Source organism: Phocoena phocoena, chromosome 4, assembly GCF_963924675.1.
Source record: "Phocoena phocoena chromosome 4, mPhoPho1.1, whole genome shotgun sequence".
NCBI classification, from domain to species: Eukaryota; Metazoa; Chordata; class Mammalia; order Artiodactyla; family Phocoenidae; genus Phocoena; species Phocoena phocoena.
This window is the reverse complement of record NC_089222.1, coordinates 103,545,976-103,551,975: the sequence shown is the minus strand read 5'-3', so window position 1 is coordinate 103,551,975 and position 6,000 is coordinate 103,545,976. Positions and strand designations below refer to the sequence as shown.

Genomic DNA, 6,000 nt, shown 5'->3' with positions numbered 1-6,000 from the left:
GTATGTTTTTTTGACGTTAAGCTATATGAGCTGTTTGTATATTTTGTAAATTAACCCCTTGTTGGTCACATCGTTTGCAAATATTTTCTCCCATTCTGAAGGTTGTCTTTTTCTTTTGTTTATGGTCTCCTTTGCTGTGCAAAAACTTTTAAATTTAATTAGGTTCCATTTATTTATTTTTGTTTTTATTTCCATTACTCTAGGAGATGGATCCAAAACAGTATTCTGCCTATGTTTTCCTCTAGGAGTTTTTTAGTATCCGGTATCCCATTTAGGTCTTTAATTTATTTTGAATTTATTTTTGTATATGGTATTAGAGGATGTTCTAATTTCATTCTTTTACATGTAGCTGTCCAGTTTTCCCAGCACCTTTTATTGAAGAGACTTTCTTTTCTCTATTGTGTATTCTTGCCTTCTTTGTTGTAGATTAATTGACCATGAATGCATGGGTTTATTTCTGGGCTTTCTATCCTGTTCCATTGATCTATATGTCTGTTTTGTGCCAGTACCATACTGTTTTCATTACTGTAGCTTTGTAGTATAGTCTGAAGTCAGGGAGCATGATTCCTCCAGCTCTGTGCTTCTTTCTAAAGATTGTTTAGGGTATTCAGGGTCTTTTGTGTTTCCATAGAAATTAAAATTTTTTTTGTTATAGTTCTGTGACAAATGCCATTGATAATTTGACAGGGATTGCATTGAATCTGTAGATTGCCTTGGGTAGTATAGTCATTTTAACAGTATTGATTCTTCCAATCCAAGAACACAGTATATCTTTCAATTTTTGTCATCTTCAATTTCTTTGAGATGATTTTTATATTTTTACTTAATTATTATATTATTTTTATGTTATGGCTTCTGTGTGAAAGGGATATAGACTAAGAGAGGGGCAGAGGTACAAATTTTGAGGCTATTGCAGTTCTATAGGCTTGAGATGACTGTACCTTGAACATGGCTGTAGCAGTAGTGATGGTAACAAGTAGATAGACTGAATAGATTTTTAAGGTAAAGCCAATGGGATTTGCTGATATTTACAGACATGTGACATGAGAGAAAGAGGAATAGGATATGAATCATTATATAGTGAATTTTTGAATAACTTAATCATGAATCCGTTATCCATTATTGAGAGTAATAGTTGTAAAATCCCCTTAAATGCTACATGCCTTCTATAATATTGTGCTGGTGCTAAACCAGCCTATTTGATGGCTCAGGATTATTGTTTTGAGCTTGAGTTTTTATATAGGTGTGGATAGTATAAAACTTAAGGTGTGGGTATGTCAGAAAGATATGGAAATCTGCCAGTAGTGAACATTTCCATGTAGAAGAAAAGAATGTCTGATTTTGACAGCAAGTTGGCTCCACCCCACAAAATATTTTGGAATTTGTCTAGGTGCTATATTGCAAACTGCTTCCTCTGTCCTCCTTGTAAGGTCTATGAATCATTATCTGAGTGTGTGATGAGTTTGTAGAAACTTGAGACCCAGTGAAGCTAGAGAAAGTGGGGAAAACAGAGGGAAGAATCCTACTTTCCTCTTGACTTCTAGCTTAGTATAAGAGGCAAAAGGAAAAAAAGAAATCTATAGCCAGATTTTTTTTGTTTAAATGTATAAGAATATTAAACATAACCATTGAGGAATATCTCTAAGTGCTTAAAAGTTATTGTTTATTATTTGAAACTATGCAGTGAAAAACCAATTATATGAGGTTTGAGATTTTTAAAAAATCTGGTTATTTGTGGCATGCCACATTCTTTATGGGACCATAAGAGATGTAATGAAAATGCACATGGCCTCAGGCTGTGCTTCTCTTCCTATATCATCATGTCCTGTATTTTCTTGATTGACAAAAAGAGACTCAGTGTGTGTTGGGGAGCTGTATGCTGGTCATATGTACTTTTTTTTTTTGTAATTTAAATAAATTTTTTTGCCAGAGAAAAACATCTGAACCTCAGGTACAGTCCACAATGATCCAACAATAGTCATAACTCATTCTGGGAGTACTCTTACACAGTTTGCAGGAGAAAGTCCACATGGAGCATCAGCTGAACGTTTATCAGAATTCACAAAGCCAATCTAACCTGAGTATTACACAGTACATAATGACCATGATATAATAATAAAAATATAATATCAAATACTACTTTGTGAGTTACAGCTAAAATATAAAGAATTTAGGCTCTTTTTTAAAAAATGAAAAAAATTTCTATTATAGCTTTATTTCAAGCATTTTTAGCTAGATACAGCTTTATATATTTTCACTCACAATAGACAGCAAAAGAATGCCTTCTTAAGTATCTGTAGATAAAATATATTACTCGTTTAAATGTTTGTACTCTGAAGCATACTTTGCCAGGTATGAGTTCAGATAAGAGTATGAAACTGTGCTGTGGCAAAATCCTGGCTGATGATCAAGACTTGGATAGTTTTCATATTTGTTTAAAAAATCTTACATCAGGGAAAAAAGAAGTGAGGACATAAAGAGAACCAACATTATTCATTTTCAGTGAAGCAGTCTAATTCCAGAGAATGGGCTTTCCATTTTGAATTCAAGGTGTGTTGTCCCAAAGTTGAGTTATTTTCAGCTCAAGGAGCTGCCTACGGCTGAGGCAGCACGCAACGATGAAGCGAACTGAGAGGAAAGTGTTAACTGAACTACAGAGATGGTCACTGATAAATTCCTAGAGGTCCTCGGGCCCACACAGAGGCGAAGGGCAGCCGGAACCATCAATACAGAAGAAAAATGTGCTCACTGAACTGCACACATGGAGCTTCTAGGAGGGCTAACAGTTCTGGACATAGGTTCCTGGTTGTAGTTTACAATACCTGCCTTCACCACCCTCTGTGACTGTTCTATTTCTGCTTTGTTTTAACTTGATTCCCAGGATTTCAGCAGCAACTTGCTGAAAACACAGGAAGACAGAGTCTCCTGTCTTTCCTGAGACAGTGGCTACTAAAACCATTTTCCTGGCAAAACCTTAAGTGTTTTTCAGGTTTTACCGTTTGCATATGCTCCAAATCAATTTTATTGCCCACCAAGGCAGCCAGTGGCCGAGTTTCTGATTCCTCCCTCACATTCCTCACCACAGAATACCAATCTTCTAAATTCTCAAAGCTTTGATAATTTGTAATATCATATACCAAGAGGGATTCCCTGTGCTCCATATATACATTTATCCAACAGCTTGCCTCCCATTGTCTGCTCTCCTATGTCCCAAACTTGAAGAGTAACATTCAAGTTTCCTGGCAACGTTATTCTTCTCAAAAAGAAATCCAGTCCTATAGTTTGTACTGTTTCCCAAAAGTTCCTTGAGCAAAACACGTAGCTAAGGAGGTCTGCCCTGAGGTGCCGCCCCCCAGCACGACGATTCTCAGTTGCTGGTCCTGGCTCTCCTCCTCAAGAGTCCGACATGGTGTCCCAGGAACCAGGCCCGCCCACCGGAGCTAGGCCGCCCCTCCCTTCCCACCCACTCCTACCCGAGGTAGAAGGAGGAAGGGAATGGGGGCGTCTCTGGGGGCAGGGGAGAGGAGGAAGGGCGGCAGGGCAGGCAGCGCCCCCTGCCCCGGTGGCTCAGCGGTCGCTGGAGGGATCTGGGGAGAATCGCTCGCCGAGTGTCATCTTGCCCACCTCCCTTCCGCCTGCGCCCATGTGTACTTTTTTTGGACCATTCTTAAAGCATGTCAGACAGAGTTTTGTAATTAGCTGAAAAGGCAAGCAATTCAGTTTCACTTTGCTGAACCCAATCTGTAGGATTGACAGCATGCCTTTAATAGATTCCTTCAGTAGATAATTAGTCCAGTTTAATGCAAGTACTTGCATGAATTAACATTTGCACTCGCGTATGAACATTCAGGGCTACAGTGCTTTCTGCTGTGAGTTGTTTCCCTAGAATTTGCAGGAGTGCCTATTAGGTGCTTGTAATGTATTGATTAGTACGGAATGGCACCAATTAGAGGGTGTGGGAACATCCCTGGAGTCAGAGATGATATGCTTGTTGGTGATACTTAATGCTTTTTCCTGTAAACTCTAACCCAGACAACAGATAGCCTGCTTCAGTTTTGATGTGCATTTTACTTTAAATTGCCAGGCAGAAAAGTACTAAGATTCCTGGCCTTTCCTGGAATTATGCTGTCTGTTCGCTTTTCCACTCTTCATGAGACTTTTCATCTGTAAGATTAACTCAAAAGATCATATGCTCTAGGTGTTATAAATAAATAACGGAACAAATAAAAGAATCATCGGGCCATTGAAACTTGCCTCTTGTAGTGATAAAAATTGCTTTGGCACAGCTTGCTAGTATATCAAATATTGATTCAAAAATTTATTTGCATTTATTGGGGAATTTCAAAGAACCTTATGCTATATTCAAAATCAGCTCTGAAAAAATAAAAATTTAAATGTATGTACCATTAGGATAAACCTTGTCAGGTAACTTGGAGGTGGAGGGAGGGAGGGATTGGGTAACTTAGAATAAATCAAGTTAATGTCTCTGTATGTGGATTTAAAAGAAAAATAAAATTTAATTGTTTTCTGAAAACTGAAAGAGGTTGTATAATATGGTGGTTAAGAGCATGAACTCTGAAGCCAGAATGCCTCGGTGTGGACCAAGCTTTACCACTCGTTTACTAGCTGTGTGACCTTGGGTCAGTTACCTAACCTCTCAGTTCAGTCTGTCAATAGTATGATAACAGTACTACCCACTTTATAAGGTTGTGAGGATTAAGGGAGTTTCATATGTGAAGCACTTAGAGCAGTGCCTAGTACTATGTAAGCCCTATGTATTTGCTCTTTATATTTGCTCATTTATATATATATATATACACATACACATATGTATGTGTATATATATATTTATACAGTATAGATATTTTGAAATGATCTTTTCTAAAGTATATAAAACATTGACTGTAAACTTTAAATATTTCAAATAGTTCTTATAAGAGGTGACAACTATTCACAGTGGGGTAAACCTTGGATCTCCTTCCCTTGCAGGATTAGCAAGTCCCTGAGCCTTGTCCTCTGCTCCTGTGCCCCATGCAAGATTGAAAATGCATGTTTTTGAAGTATAGTTGACTTACAATATTGCATTAGTTTCAGGTGTACAGCATAGTGATTCTGAAGGTTAATGTTAGGTCTAGCTCACAGGTAAGTATGTCCATGGTCTGGAAAGCAACCAAATGATTTGAAGTGTACCCTCTCCATGATTTTCAACGTTCCAATCCTACATTTTCGTAATGCAGCAAAGGTGCACATATAGATTGTGTATGAGCACCAGCTTCCAATCTGTGTGTTGTCCTATCCAGGGTTTAGGGCATTTGGATCAAGAATTGGAAAGAATGTTGAAAACTTTCTGTCTGCTGTAATTGAAAATGCCCCCAGGCCTGCATCTCAGTAAGAGAAGACCCATGCTGCTGTCAATAAAAGTGAGAGGGAAAGTAGAACCCCTCTGTGGAAAAATAAGTGGATTCCCTACACAGAAGAGATGAAGAGTTGTGTTACTGCTGGGGTAATTTAGGAATAGCCTGAAGGCCACCTATTCTTCCTTTATGGAATTTTCTGTATAGGTTTTCTAAGTGTTACGTAAATAAAAGTTGCTTAAATTGAGTTGGTAAGAGACCTCAGTTCTCAGGGTTCTAATGAACACTGTCTGCCAGTGAGAGCACAGGTGTCCTTCTTCTTATATGTTCTTTTAATTGAAGAATTCTCACTTTTTGAAACACTGCTTTTGCAGACATGAGAGCTGGGTGAGGCTATGTTCCCAATACATCTAAGAGAATTAAAGGGTGCTTTCTAATCAATACTAATTACATTAAACGGAGTTTATCTGTGGCTTTTTAAATTGGGATTCATCAGATATAGTATAATCATACCTTTTTTTCTTTAGTAGTGCACAATGAATGCCATTATCTTGTATCTGTAGTGAAGTCATTCATTTTAACCAGCATACTGCACATGTTAAATCTAAAACTCCTGCTCCTCAGTAAAAATAGTGCCATGTTATTC

At 37.8% G+C, this 6,000-nt stretch overlaps 1 pseudogene; it reads right to left on the bottom strand.

Annotated features, from left to right (window-relative positions):
* Positions 1-2,745: 2,745 nt before the first annotated feature.
* LOC136122066 (ras-related protein Rab-28 pseudogene) overlaps positions 2,746-6,000 on the bottom strand; it is a 28,149-nt pseudogene continuing 24,894 nt past the window's right edge.